The sequence below is a fragment of the Tursiops truncatus genome, chromosome 16, assembly GCF_011762595.2.
Source record: "Tursiops truncatus isolate mTurTru1 chromosome 16, mTurTru1.mat.Y, whole genome shotgun sequence".
Taxonomy (NCBI): domain Eukaryota; kingdom Metazoa; phylum Chordata; class Mammalia; order Artiodactyla; family Delphinidae; genus Tursiops; species Tursiops truncatus.
The window spans coordinates 37,260,939-37,281,478 of NC_047049.1; the positions used below are offsets into that span (position 1 = coordinate 37,260,939).

Below are 20,540 nucleotides of genomic sequence, written 5' to 3' on the forward strand. Positions count from 1 at the left end.
GCCAGTGTGAGTAGAGTAGCTGGCCCATGGCAAATGCTCAATGTAGTCAATAATATCATTACTACACTTAGTTTGGACTCTTTCATTTGCAAATGATTAAGAATGAACCTGGGGCTTCCCTGGTGGCACAGTGGTTGAGAATCTGCCTGCCAATGCAGGGGACACGGGTTCGAACGCTGGTCTGGGAAGATCCCACATGCCGCGGAGCAACTAGGCCCATGAGCCACAACTACTGAGCCTGCGCATCTGGAGCCTGTGCTCCACAACAAGAGAGGCCGCGACAGTGAGAGGCCCGCGCACCGCGATGAAGAGTAGACCCTGCTTGCCACAACTAGAGAAAGCCCTCGCATAGAAACGAAGACCCAACTCAGCAAAAATAAATAAATTAATTAATAAACTCCTACCTCCAACATCTTCTTAAAAAAAAAAAAAAAAAAAAGAATGAATCTGGCTTAATAAAAAAAATAACAGGTGTGTCTCACAGAAACCAAGGGCGGGAATGTACCTGGGCCTCAGGATACCTCTTTCCTGGTCTGCACATTTGCTCTATTCTCCTCTCGGCTTCTTCTCTTCTCAGGTCCACGTCATTGGTGGAGAAAACCCACCTCTCAGCTCCTGAGCTGACATATTGCAGATTCAGGTCCCTAAAAAGAGACCTACACAGGTCTTTTTTCCTGGCCTTAATTTCACGTTTCTGGGGAAAGACTCTGACGGACTCACCTTGAATCTGGCTCTAGCCCTGCTCACTCAGCCACGGCAGGGCTCAGGCGTAGGTCAGGCATAGGTCACAGCTATACGATGGCCTCCTCTACCTGGGGCCCACTTTATTGGTAGGGATGCTGGCAGAGAGGGAGGGCAGTCAGGTATGGGGGTTAGAAATCACCATGAGATGTACAGCTGCTATAAAAGGTACCTTCAAACTACTATGATGATGAAAATGGGGCATTTAGAAATGTGAAGAAATGTATGAAATGTCCTTCTGTGTGAAAAAAACCACAAATACTGCATACATGTTGTAAGCATACCTAGATTCACTTATAAATGTAAAGATCTATAGGGAACGTAAAGAAATTGTCTTTATGTTGCAGTGATGATTTTTTTAATGCCCCTTAATTTAGTAACAAAACTTTGTTTAATGTGGAAAGCTCCTAACCCTTGAGCCAGTTGCCACCTAACACCTTAGCAAGGATTAGTTGACAACTGGCTTGAGAGCCAGGCCCCAGGGGACAGATCCAGGCCTGGGGAAGAGAAGGGAGGGAGCAGGGACGTGCCAAGGGCACTGGAGACAAGCTTCTTATTCCTCACGGTGTATGAATACTGCGACCAGACCCTCTCTTCCTGGAAAGGCAGATGCCTGGCTTAGAATTCTGAAGTCTCCATCGTATTTTCACAGGACATCAGTGAATTTCAGGCCCAAGACAGGGCAGCTACCAGAAAACTCCTTTGGTAAATAAAAAGGCATCAGAAACATTGTGAAACACACCACATGGTTTTCAGGGCAAGGCTGGTGCCAACTTCTAAAGACCCTACAGACCTCTAGAAACATTTCTATAGCAACAAATATGTCCACGCTCACCCCAGCAGCTTCCGGGCCCATCTGGCACTCTGTCCCCGGGTCCCACCCCTGGGCCCAGTGAGGATAACCCTGGAGAAGTCTCTCCATTTCGGCTTTGGCACCCTGCTTCCTCAGCCTGAATGTCAGTGTGCTGCTGCCCCTAGCGTTTCCCCCAAGGACTGGGCAGGACAGATGGTCACTGTCATGTTAAAGCCAAAGACTCATGAAGCAACATTGAGAGCATTGTGAGAGCTTCACTCCTACCCCAGAGACAGACCCCTGAGACTCCTGCCTGGACAGCGCCCCAGGCTCTGAAATGCAGTGGGCAAATCACATCCACAGCCCGAGCTGCAGAGTAGAAACATTGTTTTTGAAATTGCTCAAGTTGGCTGCCCTGAGACATTGCCCAAATGTTTCCTTAAACTCTGCTTTTATCTTCGGCAAAACTATATAAGGCCAGAGCTCCAGAGAAATTCACTGCCCCCTAAGGAGCGAGTATTCAAGGCCCAAATTAGAAGATCAAGCTAGAGACACTTCCTTTCTGTTTCCACAACTATTGTCTTTTTTTTTTAATTTTTATTGGAGTATAATTGATTTATAATGCTGTGTTAGTTTCAGGTGTACAGCAAAGTGAATTAGTTATACATATACATATATCCACTCTTTTTTTAGATTCCTTTCCCATATAGGCCTTTACAGTGTATTGAGTAGAGGTCCCTGTGCTATACAGTAGGTCCTTATTAGTTATCTATTTTATATATAGTAGTGTGTATATGTCAATCCCAGTCTCCCAATTTATCCCTCCCCCACTTATCCCCTGGTAACCTAAGTCCACAACTATTGTCTTAACTGAAACCCTTAATATCACCAACTTCTGCAATTTCAGCAGTGTTTATCTGTAGCCTGAGGCCTCTGTGTCCTATGGAGTGTAGACCTGCAAAGTTATCTACGTAACACATTTATGAAAGAGGCATCCATTCACAAAGGTCATCAATTAATTGAGCACCTACTCTGTGCCCAGGAGTGCACTAGGAGCTGAGTATAAAATGGTGAATAAGACTCAGTCCGGGCCCAAGGTGTCTACAGTCCATTAAGGGAAAAAGATACCTACAGAAGCAATGACAGAACAAGATGATAAATGCTCGTGGGATTAAGGACAAAGGACTTAGTGCATCGACAGAAACTTAACAGGATCTTGAAGGGTCAGAGAAGGTTTCCAAGAGCAAAGACTAGATCTGAGGAGTCCTAAGGGAAATTAAGGATGTGGGCAGAGGAAGATGGGAAACAAAACTGTAGCCCTAGACCCTCCAGCCACAGCCTCTGACCCACCACATATCATGAAGCCCAGGGGTGAGCTGAGTTTGCCAAAGTAGCACAAGCCTATACACCTCCGTGGAGAGCTGGATGGCGTGAGGAGCTGGACACTCAGGAATGAAAACAAAAGCTTTCCTTCTTCCAGGAATTATTACCAAATCTGACTTTCTGATAGGCGGTTTAGAGAACTTTCTGCCAGAACAAACTGGTCAAGTCAATCTGAATAATTCATCGAATATGCAGAATACCTACTGTGTGCCAGGGAGCAGGGGGAGTGGGATAAATAACTCCTGCAAGACCAGAGAGAGAAGAGAGGGGAGGTGGGAAAGCGTCCAGGGTGGAGGAAAGAAGTAAAGGAAGAGGTACTGGGCAGGCCGGGTGACCCAGCTGCTGCTTACGAGTAGAAACTCACTGGCTGATTTTTATCTGATGATTGTTGACTAGCAACCTCATCTCTGTCAAGATGAACAGGGAAAGGGCTTCCCTGGTGGCACAGTGGTTGAGAGTCCGCCTGCCGATGCAGGGGACACGGGTTCGTGCCCCGGTCTGGGAAGATCCCACATGCCGCGGAGCGGCTGGGCCCGTGAGCCATGGCCGCTGAGCCTGCGCGTCCGGAGCCTGTGCTCCGCAGCGGGAGAGGCCACAACAGTGAGAGGCCCGCGTACCGCAAAAAAATAAAAAATAAAAAAAAAACCGTTTCAGATTTCTCACTGTACACATAAGGAAACTGAAGGACACACCAGTTGAGATGAATTGTCCAAAATTCCGCTGCTGCTCATTCTTTCATGTATAAATTCATGCAGATATTACTGAGCGCCTACCTCATGCTGGGCATTGTGTATGATGCACTGGCAAGTGCAAGTACTAGAAGGCAGTTATCCGGACTTCCAGTCCAGTGCTCTCCTTTTATGACCTGGAATTTACGTTTTTCGTTCTGGGTAATCATGGAAGGGTGATCTAATCTCTAGATAGCAATCTATACCTTCTCTCTGACTATGGAAGCATTTTGATCAAAGGCAAAACATGGAGGAAATATTTCGACCTCAACAGATAAAATTATCATGAATTTTCGGTTACAGCTTTTAAAACAATCAAGGTTGGCAGAATGGAGCAAATCAACGTGCAGTTTGCTCTTTTAAGCTCTGAGATTACTGTCTGTTTTGTTACAGAGTCTAACTAGTTAACAAACTTCATGCCTCTTTCACAAACTGTATTTTTAGGATGATGATCTCAAGCCATTAAAGTTTGGGTTAATGAAGTTATCTGTGGATCACTCCCAGGGAACTTTAAATCAGAGGACACAGATGTGTGGTCTCAGCCAGAGGTTATATTTGGTTTGGCTGGCAGAGTGTTGGCCCACACAGCAGTTTTTAAATTTTTGAATTACTTCATAAGACTTAAAAATCAGGAGATTATTATATACAAGTTAAGATTCTAGCTTCTCCTACAAAATCAGAAGTTCTTGAAACACCAAGCCACAGTCTCACTCACTGACAGCATGAATTGACAAGGGCTGTCTACGGGGTAGCCTATTTAGACAGGAGAACACTGGCCACAGCCCCCCTCACCCCTGATCTCCTCTATAACTGCCTGACTCACTCAGACACATGCCAGGCCCTGCTGGCCCTTGAGTTCATGACCTCTGCTTAGTATCAGGGGTCAAAATCTTTACAAAGCTCTGTGGAGGCTTCCAACCAATTTTCTCCAGGTGTTGAGTACAAAATGATTTTGGTGATCAGTGGAGTTAGAGGAAAATATGCATTAATTCACTCAACAAACATTATTGTCTACTATGTTCCAGGTGTGTGCTAAGAATGAAGGAGTCTCAGATAAATAAGACTCAGTTCCTCCAGGAGCCCATGGACTAGTGAGGGAGAGAAACATGTACGTGATTAGTACAGTTTCTCCAAATGTTATGGTGAGTCACGGTAGCACAAAGGTGGGAGCGACCAATTTTAATCAGGGGAATTTACAGAATTTTAGTAGAGAACATAACTGCACTGAATGTTCAGGGTCCAACCAGGAAAACAGAAAACATTCTAAGTAAGGAAAATGGAGCAGTTTCCTATTGTAAATCGCTAACCCAGGAATGGGTGGTTTTAAAACATGGCCCCCAAGTTCTTTGACCTTTCTCCCATTGAGGGATGTGTCCCTGCCACCCCCCCACCCCCCACCGCCAACCTGTTTGAATCTGGGTGAACTTGTGACTGTTTCAGTGAACAGAGTAGGAGGAGTGTGAGGCTGTGTAACTTCAGAAGCTAGGACACAAAAGGGAGCTTCTGCCTGATGCTAGATGGAACACTCTCGTTGGGAGCCCTGAGCCACCGTGTAAGCGGACTGACTGCTCTGAGGTTGTCTTTAAACACAAATTTCTTATCTTACAGTTCTGGAAGTCAGAAGTCTGAAATGGGTGTCACTGGGCTGACATCAAGGTATCAGGAGGACTAGGTTGCTCTCTTGAGGCTGCAGGTGAGACTCTGTTGTCTTACCTTTTACAGCTTCCAGAGGCTGCCTGCATGCCTTGCCTAGTGGCCTCTTCATCCGCAAAGCCAGCAAGGGCAGGTGGAAACTTCTCACATCGCATCACTCTGACAGTGACAATCCTGCCTCCCTCTCCCACATTCAAAGGACGCTTGTAATTTACATCGGGCCCACCCAGGTACTTAGGGTAATCTTACTTTAAGGTCAGCAGTTAGGAAACTTCTTCTCCTTCTTGCCACGTCACATAACATACTCTCAGGCTCTGGGGATTGGGATACAGACATCTTTGTGTGGGTCAATGATGCTGCCTACCCCAAGAAATTCTTGTGATGCTTAGCTTTATAGATCAACTTGACTGGGCTAAGGGATGCCCAAATAACTGGTGAAACAGTATTTCTGGGTGTATCTGGAAAGGGTTAGCATTTGAATCAGAGGACTGAGGAAAGAACTGCGCCCTCGTTGCCCTCAGATGGGCATCCTCCAGTCTGTTGAGGGTCTGAACAGAACAAAAAGGTGGAGGAAGGGCACATCCCCTGTCTTCGCTTAAGCTGAGACATCCAACTTCTCCGGCCCTTGGACATCTGTCCTCCTGGTTTTCGGGCTTTCAGCCTCAGATGGGGACTCACACTATTGCCTCTCCAGTTCTCAGGCCTTTGGACGTGGACTGAATTGTTCCGCCAGCTTTCCTGGGTCTCCAGCTTTCAGATGGCAGATCGTGGGACTTTCTGGCCTCCATAACGACGTAAGCCAATTCCTATAATAAATCTATCTATCTATCCATCTATCTATCTTACTGAGTCTGTTTCTCTACAGAACACTGACGAGTACACTTATTATGTACCATTGTTTTCACATACTTCACTTAATCCTCACTACAACTCTGTGAGGTAGGTGTTCTTACTGCCCCACTTTTACAGATGAGAAGATTGAGGTTCAGCGACGATAGCTGGCCCAAGGTCACACAGTAAATGGCAGGCTGGGGACTCCATGCCAGGCCTGTCCAGCTCTGCTATTCATTTCTACAAACTCACCATGTTCTTCCTACCTCGAGGCCTTCATGTATGCTGTTGCCTCTGTTTAGCACCCACTTTTCCCTTCGTCACCAGGCTACCTTCTACTCGTCCATCAAATTCCACTCACATGCCACTCAATCAGGGGAGCCTTCTGTGTTACCACAGAGGAGGCCAAGTAGTTCCGTTGGGTGTACCATAGCTATGCTTGATCACCTGTGTACATTTCAGTCTTTTCTTAGAATTAAATCCCCAGTCTTTATCAGGGCCTTGAATCAACCAGCCCCTGGCCCGCTCCAGCCTCATCTCTCCTTCCACTGTCTCCCTTTGCTCTCCTCACTCCGGCTGTATTCACCTTCCTTCACCTCCTTGAACTCATCAAGCTCTTCCCGAGCTCAGGACCTTTGCACACATCTTTCCTCTAGCCTGGCTTTCCGGCTCCTTTGCTCGGGTAATTCCTCACCCTTCAGGTCCCAGCTTTACACAGGCCACTCAAAAGTGAGTTAGGGCCTGCATTACGCCCTCTAATGGCCCCCTGTATTTCTCCTTTGTGGTGCTCATCATGATTGTAATTACATGATTATTTGGGTTATTTCTGTGCTTAAAACCATCTCTGCCATGATACCAAACTCCACCGCTTCAGAGCATGTTTGGTAGCATCTCAATGAGTACTAAATTAATTAAATAACAGCGTGTGAGCTTGTCCTGGCTGTGGATGTGAGGACACGGGAAACACTCAAATGACTTCTCTTTAGAGATACTGGAAAACTGGAAAGTGGCTTTGCCTCTAATGTTCAGAAGAAGTCCATGACTCTTCTTACCCCACTCTTTATGAGCACCGTTGGTCAAAATCAAAGACACTGGATGGACCACATTTCTTAAAGAAAGAGCCATGTAGGAAGAGGATAAATACACCTGTTCTTGGGTAGCTCCTCTTGTTTCTCAGCAGTCTTTCTTTCACGAGGCCAGCACTGATAAGCTCAGCCTGGAAGACAAGCACATTAGGGAAGGTGGTCTCAATCATCAGTGTGCACCAGAATCACTCGGGCTTCATCCGGGTGTCATCCTGGAGATTTCCAATCAGTACTTTGCAGTGGGGTCAGGAAAATTACATTTCCAGCAAGCTCCCACCAGGTGGCTGGGTGCCGGTCTGGCTAGTTTCTGGACCACATTTTGAGAAGCAGTGGTGAAGCATTCTCAGACTTCGGTTTCGTCACCTGAAGCCCAGGATCACTGCACTAGGAGAGAGCCTGGAGCTCTGTATTTTTACCAGGTCGCCGAAGTTTCAGAAGCGCTGGCACTCAAACTTGGCTCTACATCGGGGAGGTTTTAAACACCGCTAATGCCAGGGGCTCAGCCCTGGAGATTCTGATTCAATTGATCCTGGAATCAGCCTGAGCATCAGAAGGTTTCAAAGTCCCCAAGTGATCTGAGTGCATGTGAAAGCTTGAGAACTCTTGGCCGAGTGTAGTCCTTCTCAAACGTTAATGGCCTCAGAGTCACACAAAGGGCCTTTTAAACCACAGAATGCTGGCCCTGCCCTCCGTTCCTGATTCAGTAGGTCTGTGTTGGGGCCTAGGAATGTGCATTCCTAACAAGTTTGCAGGTGTTGATGATATTGCTGATCCAGGGACCACACTTTGATAACCACTGATCTAGGGAAGGAAGACAGAGTAAGTTGACTGGGCCTGTGTTTCCCAGACTTGAGTGGGCATAGAAATCAGCAAAGATCTTATTATAATCTACGCTCGGCTGTGGCAGGGTTGAGGGGTCAGGGTGGGGAGTGAGGAGTTGCAAGATCCTACATTTCTAACACGATCCCAGGTGATGTAGTCCACAGCCAATAAGCAAGACCTGAACTGTTTGGGTCCTAGTCCTGGGACAGCGTGGAGCCCGAGCCTAGGCAGTTTTTCTGGCGATGCTTCCTTGGGCCATGCAATGGGCTTTGTGTCCACAGCCCCAGGTATTAAGAAAAAGATCCTTTGCACACCCTTGTTCCCTCCCCGTCTATTTCCCTCTGTGACTGCAGGAACAGGAGTCTGACTGAGAGTAGGATTCATGTGTTCCTATGTCCCTGCCCCCCCGCTTCCCAAAACCATTTTAATGTCACATTATTTGCAACAAAACAATACAAATGACAGTTATTTGGGTCAATTGCTTACCATTTTTGCCTAATTACCATGCAATCAAAAATTAGTCAAAACACATGTCAGATTAGCTTCTGTGAGCTTTATTTGATTACAACAATAACCTCCACTCTGTATGCTAACCTTCATGGCTGGTTACACATGTAAAATGGTTGTCTGCTCACAACTTCAAAACATCCGAGGGAACACTGGGCATTAGAGACATGGTAAATTATCCAATCTGTCGGTTTCCTGCAGTAAGGAATGGTTAAAGCTGTGATTGCTAGTTTAGGGGGGCTGTCTATATTCCTACCCTCTTTACTTCCAATGTCCTAAACACGAGAGGGGAGTGGGGGAAGAGGGGAAGGAACAGGAAGAGAAAAAATGGGATTTAGATAAACGTGGTAAATCTGTTCTATTACCTACATTACACACTGGGTGTGTTTAAAAGAAAAAAAAAAAAAAAAAAAAGACCAATCCAGAGGAATTGCTGCAAATCACACAACCCTGATTACACGGCAGTATTCCCGGTGGGAAAGCCAGAGCAGTGAAGGGTGGACTTTAGCATGTACTATGCATTTATTTATGGTACAGCACATCATCAAACACTTCACAGGCTCTAAGCTGGCAAACCAGAGGCCTTTGAAGAGAAATAATGAGCTGAGAGGTTCACGACATGCTATTAAAAAGTTTGTGACTGGATTCGGAAAATCAGATGGGTCTCCAAGGAAAGGGACAATTTCTGAGCCATTGCACTTAGAATAGTTTTTGAGCTCCAGAGCAGATATTTATGAGAAGAGAGAGTTGTTTTTGTCTCCGATCCAGGTTTGGACTCTGATGTACAGCAGGGAAGCCGCTTCGCACTGCAGACCTGAAGTTCTGGAATATCCATGATGTCACCTTTTTCTACTGATCTGCTACCACTGCACAGAGGCACGCTATTAGCTCTGTGATGTTTTAGCTTAATTCTCCCACATGTGGGTTGCAATTGCAGCCAAAACAAAGTTGGCAGGGGATTTTACAGCCCCTGAATTGCTCAAGGTGCCGCTGGCTCGGTGAGATCAGGTCAGGACGCACGCATTATGAGCGAAAAGACAAAGAGAAAGAAGAGGCCCCAGGACAGTGGGATTTCCGGTTGCCTGGTGTGTGATTTCCAAATCAAGCCTTTGGTCTTCCAGTCAATGATCTGATGTTCTGTGTTTTCACCTTTGAGATTTTCAGTGCTTCTCTGGCAGATGTGATGGGAGAAAGCACCCTGTCCTGAGCGGTGAACTGTGGATGGAATTCCTCTTACTGAATTAGAAAGGAGACATTTTAGGATACGAGCTCATGAAAGAGAAGAGTTTTGAAATGGAAAAAAAAAAAAAAAGTACACACACACACACACACACACACACACACATACAGTAACACATAACTAGGCCAGCACAGGATGCATTTGTGGTTAAGCCATCTTTCCCATTGCAGATGACACTTTAACACTTTGATTCCCAGAGTCCTCCTGCACACACCCAGCAGGAAAAGATGCCTCGGCAGCTGCCACCCTAAAGCCAGGCTGCGCCAGAGACGGAAGGAGGAAGGTCTGGCTGCACGTGATCACCAAAGCCTTCAACTTGAGATCAGTCTGTGACTCCTTCTCTTCTCCCCACCGGCAATGTCGTGACATAAATGCGTAACCCTCGCTCCCGGAAGATCTTCCGAACGATGGGACAGAGCAACCACACCAGGAAAGACTACTTGTGATCATTAGGGGAAGAAAAGGGGGGAGTGGGGTGGGTAAACTGTTAGGCTAATCAAAAGCAAATAACTGTTGTTTTTTCTTCAGCTGTCTTCGCAAAAGTCACAAGGATGATGGTACATTTTCAAGCCTGCTCCAGCCAAACTCTGAAATATGCAAGTATTGGTTTCGTATGCGCAAAGCTGCTCTTTTTTTTTTTCTTTTCTTTTTTCTTTCACTGTGGGAAAATGAACTTATTTTCAGTCACCCCTGACATCTGACCACTCGACTGATCACGAGGACACTGTGGTAAACCACAGCTCAACTTGAAATGATCTCTTTCAGGCGCGGTTCCTGTATTTTGGACGGCACCAGCCCTGGCTGCCCAGCTTCAGTTTGCCTCTATGGGGGTTCCATTTTCGCTTTCCTCCATCGACTCAAAGCAAGTGGTCTTATTCTAAAGTCTTTCAACTGGGCTCATCCTCAAAATAAGCTGAGTACAAAAAACGACACCAGTTTTCCCAGCCAAAGCCCTAAAAGTGGCCTATTTATACATTGTGTTCTTCTTTTTCAAAAGGCAGGGGGCGGTGAAAACTTTAAACATCCTGGAAAAGAAACCAAAAAAAAAAAAAAAAAGCCAATTCTCCTGATTAATATCAGGATGATCCAGCAGGGTTTATACATATTCCTTCTGTTTGAATCATCTTGTTTTTTGTAGCTGTTTTACACCTCCAGGATCCTGCCATCTGCCCACTCTAAAGAAACGCAGCAAAGCATTCCAAAAACAATGGCTGGAAGGAAATCATTTTGAACAAACCCAAGAGATGGGCTTGTCTGCGCCCTTCTGCTTATTGCTACGCTCCCTGGAGGAGTGTGGGCTGGACCCGAGGCTCAAGCTGCGTGGGTCTCGTCTCCTAATAGCTCCCCTCCATCCCCCCCACCCCGAGCCCTGTCATGCCATCGGGCTGACAAGAGATCTGGCTGCCCTCCTGGCTGAGGAAGGAGGGGGAGGAGGGGTGGGCGGCCCCCTGGGCAGCTCTGTCCTACTCGGATCTGGTGTGTGTCACTGGAATGACAACTTGAAGAAGGCTGGAAGCCTGTGGACCCTACAGCGGGCCCGGTCCCCCTCACTCTCTTGCTACCCGAGACAAGAGTTAACAGGCCCAAAGAACACGGAGAGGCCATCGGGACAGACGAAAGCAGTCTTTCGTTTTGCTCACAAAAGCCTGGGAAATCTAAAGCTTAGCAAAGGCTTTATCAGTCCTGGGGCTGAGCCAACGAGCAAGCTGAAGTTCAGTTGGCCAGGCCAACGCAGCTGCTGGCTATCCACGCTTCCCACGGGGACTTTTCCTCAGCCCGTGATTTAGACAGTGAAGGGACGGGTAAGGTGCATGTAGCTGCCGAGGGTGACTGGAGAAACGAAGTGCCTTGCAGTTCCCGAGCAGTTTAGGTGGAGCAGAGAGTGCAGAAAAGGTTTTCTTTCCAGCCGCAAGATGAGGTGTCAGTTAAAGGGCTGCTGGCCTTGCGGAGAGGTTATTACTTTAAAGGGATATTGGCAAATGCTTCTGGCTGAACATTTAGGCTTGGTTACTTGCCTTTCCCCCACAGTTCATAGAGGGATAAAGATATTACATGAATTGGATTTTTCTTGTGAATTAAAACATCGATGTCCTGACAAGTTAGTGCTGAGCAGGCAGAAAGGAGGGAGAGGACGAATGCTTTGCCTTCCGCGCAATGCAAAAAAATGTTCCCAAAACAGCATCATCCCACTCATTGTTCAAGGTCACCAGACTGTGCATGCTCAAAACGGGACTCAAGACTCCCAAATCCCAGTGTCTGATTAATTGTCCTTTGACTAAAACAATGAAAATAAAATGGGTTAGCAAAAGGTATTGCTCCAGGCCCAAAAGTTCAGAAAGCAAGCACACCCTCAAGGAAAGTAGGATTTTCTTTAATTAGGCTGACGTTGAATGCCTCCGTAATAATGCTGTAAATGTGAAATTGTCATTGGCACGGTAGGTATATTGGTGATTTTTTATCATGCCAGTTAAAAGGTAGTGAGTATCACTGTGCTGGGTTCCTGGCACTGGGCAAGGCATTTCCCCCACATTATGTGATTTAACCCTCACAAGTACCTGGGGGGTATCATGGCCACTATTTTACTGATGGTGCTAAAACTGATTATAGTTCTTTGCTTGATGTGTAAGTGGTAGAACTGGGATTCAAGTCTAGGTTTCTAACTTCCGTGTTTCAGAACCACTTAACTGCCTTTTTTAAAATAGCATCTTATTTTGTGTATTCATATCTGGGTCGACTACTGTAAAGTGTAAGTTCCTAGATGAGAAAAACTATGAGCTGAAGCAGAGCTTTCTTTGAATTACCTACTTGCCATATTTCGCCTAAATATGAAGGTAGTGGGGTTGGTCGTGAAATACTAGCATCCGTCGCTTTTAATTAAATAGTGCACATGTTCGTAAATAAACTCTCTGTGAGGAAGACAATATATACCCCGATATTTCAAATGCATTGAGATGTCCAGACATAAAATAGTTTGGGTCTTATAAGAGGAAAATATTGGTTTGAAACGTTGGAAGGTTAAAGATGTTAGTCCACAGGTGACTCGGTGCTAAGTGCACATTGACAAAGCAGGAAGAGGGCAATTAATTTAGTTAGCATCTAAGTTGGAGGATGTGGATGCCAACCTCTCTTAAAGCAGAGGAAAAAGACATAATATCATCTTTTCTCTACATTTTTCTCTTTCTTTTTGAAAAAAGGAAAGCTATGGGGATAGGAAAAGCAAGTTAAAAGTGCTAGTAACACACAGATGTAGAGAACAAATGTATGGACACCAAGGGGGGGAGGAGGGGTGTGATGAATTGGGAGATTGGGATTGACATATATACACTAATATGTATAAAACAGGTAACTAATTAGAACCCGCTGTATAAAAAATTTAAAAAGTAGAATTCAAATATTCCAAAAAAAAAAGTGCTAGTAATAATAAAGATGAAAAATGGATTGCACCTGCCCTCAGGGATCTCACGGTCCAGAAGCGGAAGCAGACACATTAACAAAACAGTATGAGAGATGAAAAATAGGAACAGGTACAAGGCACAGAAATAGGGTAGAGGGGACGTAATTACCTAGAGAGAGAAGGAAAAGGTGAGGAAAAGCTTCACAAAGGAGGAAAACTTGAGCTGGAATTTAAAGACTTTGACTAAGTGCATAATGGAGGGAAAAAGAAAACTCTGTACAAAGGCACAGAGCATGAAATGAGCTGACATTTTGGGGCCCAGAAGGAATCTGATATTGCTGGAGGAGAGAGCAGACAGGCTAAGTGTGGAGAGATGAACTGGCGAAGTAGTTAGGAGGCTGGGTCTAGAATGTGGTGTGGTGAGCCACTGATGGGTTTTCAAAAGCGGATTTGAGTTTCCAAAAAGTTACTCTTGCGGTGCTGTCAAGAATGAATGGGTTGGTCATCTGATCAACAAAATGAAAAGCCAGTTGTTTCAAAAAAGTAATTAAATAGACAAACTCCTGAATGATTGGTTTTTTTTTAAGAGGCAGAACTAAACAGCACTAGATATGAACAGGGACATTGAAGCAGAAAAAAGTAAATATTTAAAAATCATAAGGGAATCACGTGAACAACTTCAGAGCAATATATTTGAAACCTTAGATACACCATACAATTTTTAGACAGCATAAATTATGGAAATAAACTTGAGAAGAAATTGACACTGAATAAACCCATAACCAGTAAGGGGAAAAAATTAACTCCACAGTCAAAAGTACACCACAAAGACTACTAGCTCCAGAGGAGTACGTGGACAATTTTTTCCCAAAACTTCAAGGAAGAAATAATAACCCCTCACAAATAACCATTCTAGGGAATAGAAAATGAGAGAAAACTTGCCAACGTGTTTTATAAAGTCATTATAATCCTGATGTCAAAGCCAGAGAAGGACAAAATAAGAATCAATCTCACATATGGACAAAGAAGCAGAAATACTGAATAAATGTAAGCAAGAAATCCGAAATAAGTGTGTATATATAAATGTCATATACAGTATATTTTACATGGCATGCAAGAATTGTTTAACATTAGAAAATCAATCATATAATTTATCACATTGACATATTACAATTCATAATGGGAAACATTCAGGGAAATTCGACACCTGTTCATAATTTTTAAAAAAATCTTTGCCAACTGGTATGAATCATAGCTCCATGACTTATTCGTTAATAAATTTTAATTCAGGTAAGAAAATCTAAGCTTTGTACAAAAAAGGAAATGAGTGGATGAGAAGAGGAAAGAGAATGGAGGCAAAGAGAACAATTATGAGGTCATCATGACAAATCCAGGTATGAGACACAGCCTTCAGAGGCTGGAGGAAAGTCCTGATGGTAGAGGCAGAGGGGAGAGCAGATTTCAGCCATAGTTAGGAGGAAGACCGATAGAAGCTGCTGACTGGGCGTGGGAGGAGGGTCGTAATGAGGAGACAGGCATTCATTATGACTCCTGGCTTTCTGCACTAGGTGGCTGTGTGGATGGTAATTCAATTACTCAAAATTGAAAATGCAGTTTGAAGATTTGTCTGAAATTAGCAAGTCCTCTTGCATGAGGGTAAAATAACTAAGAGAACTACTCAGCAGCCTGAAAAAGAGCTTTTGCCATCACTGGATTTCAATTAATAGCAGGACAGAGAGAGAGAGAGAAAAGCATTACCTGCTTTTGAAGCCCACGTTAGAGCTGGGCCTGGCAAAGTCGCCACTTGATAAACACTTACTGAATCAGGCCAAAGCTACCAGCAGTTTACAGACTGTATGAATGAGTAAGAAGCTGAGGCTGTGGGGTACCCAGCATCACAGCAGGCAAGAAAAAATGAAGTCTACCTTGGAAGTATATAGTTAATCTAGGGTTAAGAAGTACCTAATAATGGTAATATTAGTGATACAAATATTTTTAACATTGAAAACAGAGCAAAGAGGGAAAGATATTTTCATTTTTCTTAAACCCTGCTCTATCACATATTCCATTATGTTTTTATAAATAATTATTACATTTTTGAATTAAAAGTTAAGCTTTGTTCACAACAGATTTAATTTGTATAGAAAATCACAGAATGTAATACTTTGGTCCTCAAGGATTCCCATGTGCCTGAAGCACTGTGTCCACACGCCGGCAGCTACAAGAATTGCCTTTTTCTTCCCTCTTCATTTCTTCAATTTTCCCTCCCAACTTGTTAATATCTATGTATGTCCCACTCAGTATGCTGTGATTTGAATCATATCAAAATCTATAGAAATAAACCAAACTAAATCACCACTTTCCTATGTATATGCAAAGTGTCAGGAAAATCATTGGTTAAACATCCCACTGTTCATTCTTTTCCCAGGCTGGATGCAGTGGACCCAGTGGACAAGACTATAGCGCATGGAGGGCCACCTTGAAAGCAGTCACAACCTACAGAAGGCAGCATCAGGCAGCTGCCAACAAGTTTTGTTAAGAGTAAGATCAGGGCTTCCCTACGAGAATGACGATGACTTCACTGGGCTTTAAGGAAATTCATTCAGGTGTGGAGTTGGGTGGAAAGTGCCAGAAAAGTATGAGTGACCCATCTAGAGTTTGGTAATTATTTCATAACTGCCTGGTGCTTAAACCTTTGGGACACCAGATCACAGATTGTATTACCTAAGGACCAAACCCAGATCAGAGGGAGAATGTACTAGAACCCTTTGCCAGGAGCAATCTCCTGCTGAAACCATCCAAGTGGCAGGATCCACAGCAGGACAAAGGAACTTTTGAAAGGGACTTGAAAAAGAGTTCAGTTACTCTGTGGTTAACCCATCAAAGGCGTCTTCCTGTAACCCAGAGGACAGCAGGCCTCGACATGTGCCGGCCATTTGGAAAACAGAGTCATATGGAGTAGATCAAACATTTCAGGAGAGCCCCTTGCCTTGAAAACACGGACCCTTATGAAAATCATTAAGCAATTGGTTGTTATTTATTTGCTTACACTGTGCTTCAGCAAAGCAAGCAGGAAGATGAGGATAAGAACCACTGAGCCAGTTTCAGAGGCCCTAGTTCAGGAAAGAAGGATTCCCTTACACCCCTGATTTTAAAGAGCCTTTTACGAAGACATCCTACCACACGGCTGGCCTAGGGAGGCTGTCTTGGCTCCCTTCGACTGTGTATTAGGTTAACAACCACCTCAAGCTTCTTAGAAACCTAGAAATCCCCAGGCTGTTAGAGGAATTCCACAGGGCTAAGAAAACGCTTGCAATCTCAGCACTGGAAGCAGAAAACTATTTCCAAACATCGTCCTTTCTCACTCTGTGGCACTTTGTGTAACCCACTCCCAGCCTCAGAAAACCTGGGCGGCTCCACAGCACACCCGCAAATCTGTCCTTCTTAATGAGCCAAGCACTCTTCGTTCATGGCTTGGATCCGTGGACCCGGGAACGAACAAGGAGCAAGTCCGTATTTTCACTTCGGGAGTTACCAGGTTATTGTGCATTGAGTTCCTTCTCAACTAAAGTAATTCCATTGTCTGATGTGTCCTGGCACTTTGCTTGCTTTGAAGTTTAAGGAAGGAGCCCCTCAAGATTCATCCGTCTCCTAGCCTCAACTTCCCTTTCACTCAGACGCAAAGTGCTTGTGAGTGGAGAAGGGCTCAGCAGCATGTCATCATTCTTACACTTTGGGCTTTCACGTGATCTGTGCTCTGGGGGATGCTGAATGCATCGCCTCAGAGGCTCTGGGAAGTGGGGGAGGAGGCTGGCTCTTGGAAGCTGAACTCAACTTCTCCCAGAACATTACAGAGGTTGAAAAAATCTGTCCTCCAAATATTCAACACATATGTTCTGAAATTCATTAAGTTCCAAAATTAAAAAACAAGTTTAAAAGGTCCAGCATTGGTTCTTGTACAAAGCAGATACTCAAGGAATCCTTGTTGACTGAGGAATTTGTTAGCTGATAAATATGAGAAATACAGTCTGTTTTGTACCACATGGCAGCTGAGGTTGCTAGGAAGACATTTGTCCCTGGTTTGTCATTATACAAGTTTTAGAAAATGAATTGCCTAAACCCTACCTGTGTTTGAAGAACAACTTCCCTGACAAAGCCTTCTCAATACTCTCTGCTTTGTCATTCTTGGAGGGGACAACTATCACTTGGCTTTGAGTTGTTAATTAACTTTCTGTTATCTTCCCAACTTCATGGTCCCCAAAGGGAAGATTCTGTCTTATTTTTCGTTTACGTAAATTTTGGAGGTAACCCCCTCAGGATCCAACAGGAGTTTCTGCACAAAGTACATACTCAACAACTGTTTGTTGACAGATCAATTTGTTCATTAATAGATATTAAAAATACAGTCTGGTCTGTACCATATGGCAGCTGAAGTTGCAGTACACAAAAAGCGTCATTCTCTGCTACTTTTTTATAGACCGTACTTAGAAGAAATATTTTTTAGAAGACCTTTTCTGTGGTCTCAAGTTAGGTTTAGACACCAGTATTTAAGAGGGAATAATGTGTTTTATGCAGTAAAATAAGACAGCAAGTATACAAATATTGCAACACTGCAGTGACGTTTTCTGTTGACAGAGATGTTGATTAATTTCTAGTAGGCCCATGACAGCCATTTCTGAGGAGCCTTAGTTATGAGAGATGCTCGGTAGATGAGCTAATCAGGTTTTTTTAGAGTACAAGATCTAGTCTTGATGCTTTTTGTATTAAGAAAGAAAGGAAGGGAGGGGGAAGGGAAAGAGAGAGAGCAGGTGAGGAAAAAGGAAGGAAGGAAGGAAGGAAGGAACTCTGTTAAAATATCCACATACGTGATTTAACCACTTATTAGCTAATGACTCGTACACATAACAAGTATGTCAATATAAGAAAGTTGAAAGGAAAAAGAAATTCCAACCCTAGAAATATAATTTGGGGATCTTTCCCCCACTTTGCCCAATGCCATCGTACTTCCAGGCCTAAGGAAAGCTCATGCTGGGAGTCTACCTAAACTCTAGAACTTCTAAGTATCACTCTTCTTATCAGTGCTTCAGATCGGGATATTCTTCCAATAGAAGTCTGGGAAATGGGTCTTTACATTCACTTGCACGTCTTATCATTGGGACAATAGCCTCCCCACAGCAGGTACTGGCTCCTTTCGGTGGACTCTGAAGGCATTGTCTCATTTAATCACTCCATGGAGGCAGGAGCTGTCTCTTTTCTTTGAGGAGGGCTGATACACAAGAGGTGCCCAATACCTATTTGTCGAGAAAATACATTCTCCTATCAGCCCTGTGAAGTAGCAGCAGGAGGCCAGTTTGCTGGATGGGGAAATTCAAATGTGAAGGGAACAAGTCACTTGCCTGAGATCTTCGCAGAGCCTGATTTGTACCACTGTCTCTCTGACTAGCCTCTGTGCTGAGCCCTCCTGCGAGAAGGCAACCATCTACCTTGGTACCCACCCTCATCAATGTATCTGGAGGGCTACTTTCAAGGGGATCCTTTCCTTTTGCTGGTAAGTTAAAAAAAAAATGAAAACCTCTTTTGATCCCTTGAAGATGATTAGCTATAAAGAAAGCTAAACCATCGAGGCCTACATGATATTGTTTCCCTGGGAAATTTTTTTTTTCTAAATCGGGAAATGGTTACTTAGGCCCCCATAAAGCCAGCTCAGAGCTCTACTTCTCCTTCCTTTATCAAGACTTCATTGACTTGGAAAGTGGCTTCTGCTCCAAGGAGTGTGCCAACAGCTTTTACAGGCTGCCAAAACCCTCCACCTCTTTCTTAAAGGAGACAGGGCCTTTCTTTTCTAGAACTTTATGCCACAATTAAGCAAAACCCAGCCACTTTCAAACAATGTTATACCACAGTTTCCTTAAAATATATTAGAAACCTTCCTATATCTTTTTAAGGTATTAAAGTATAACATATGTGTTCAGTAGCAATCACCACCTACTCTACTGAAAGTTCAAAAATTTCTGAAGAGGTGGACAAATATTGATCAAGAACTACCAAAAACTTACTATACCTGATTTCTTAATTAATATAAATGTGCTATATTTATACATACAGCAGCCCACAGTGATAACAAGAGCTCAAAAGGGCACATAACTCCCAAAACCAAAACCTGTGTTTTAGTGAAATGCATTACAAATAGGATTCCACCTGTGCAATACTTTTACAATATAAATTTAAAAATAGAGAAATTAGCTATCTATTAACCCATACTGGTCATTTTTACTGAATCTACACATTGCCAAAAATTGTATCTCAATGAAAAAAACTTGAAGGAAGAAAAATAATAGAGAAATTGCTTTTTAATGTCAATGGAAGAATCTGAGTGGATGGGTGGATGGGATGGATTTGTATAAATTGACTTGATCATATTCTTTTTTTAAAATTGAAGTATAGTTGATTTACAATGTTATCTTAGTTTCTGGTGTACAGCAAAGTGATTCAGATATATATATATATATATATATATATATATATAGTCTTTTTCATTATGGTTTATTACAGGATATTGAATATAGTTCCCTGTGCTATACAGTAAGAGCTTGTTTATCTATTTTGTATATAGTAGTGTGTATCTGCTAATCCCAAAGTCCTAATTTATCCCTCCCCCACTCCCTTTTCCTCCTTTTCCCCTTTCATAAACATAAGTTTGTTTTCTATATCTGTGAGTCAGTTTCTGCTTTGTAAATAAGTTCATTTGTATCATATTTTAGGTTCCACATATAACTGATATCATATGATATTTGTCTTTCTCTTTCTGACTTACTTCACTTAGTATGATCATCTTTAGGTCCATCTTGACCATATTCTTTTTGTTTTTTTTTTTTGCAGTACGCGGGCCTCTCACTGTTGTGGCTTCTCCCGTTGCGGAGCACAGGCTCCGGACGCGCAGGCTCAGCGGCCATGGCTCACGGGCCTACCCACTCCGCGGCATGTGGGATCTTCCCGGACCGGGGCACGAACCCGCGTCCCCTGCATTGGCAGGCAGACTCTCAACCACTGCGTCACCAGGGAAGCCCTTGACCATATTCTTAATCTTGCAATTGAGATGATAACATTATTCAGGAGGCCGCCATTCATTCATCGTATTGAGATACGGTATACGAACCACAGCACCACGTGTGGCGCGTGGGCTTGGTGTTTTGTTCTAGCCAACCATGCCAGTTATTGATACCACCAAGGCTACTCCAAGAGGAGAAAACATCATAATAAAATTGGTCAAGCCAGTCTGCTTTTAATACTACCCCTGGTATGACCGTGCTTACTGTTAGTGGAATTCATTTTAGATCTGTTAAGAATGAATTTATTTCCATAT

The 20,540-nt window shown here is 43.8% G+C and overlaps 2 long non-coding RNA genes across 2 annotated transcripts in view; one reads left to right on the forward strand and one right to left on the reverse strand.

The window, feature by feature from the left end:
* The window catches only part of LOC117308482 (uncharacterized), a 431,073-nt gene that overhangs the window by 264,401 nt on the left and 146,132 nt on the right, over nt 1-20,540 (reverse strand). The window lies entirely within an intron of this gene.
* Nucleotides 14,584-18,813, forward strand: LOC109550568 (uncharacterized). The gene is made up of 3 exons (XR_012327001.1): nt 14,584-14,760; nt 15,606-16,715; nt 18,621-18,813. It is a non-coding gene; the product is annotated as an uncharacterized lncRNA (long non-coding RNA).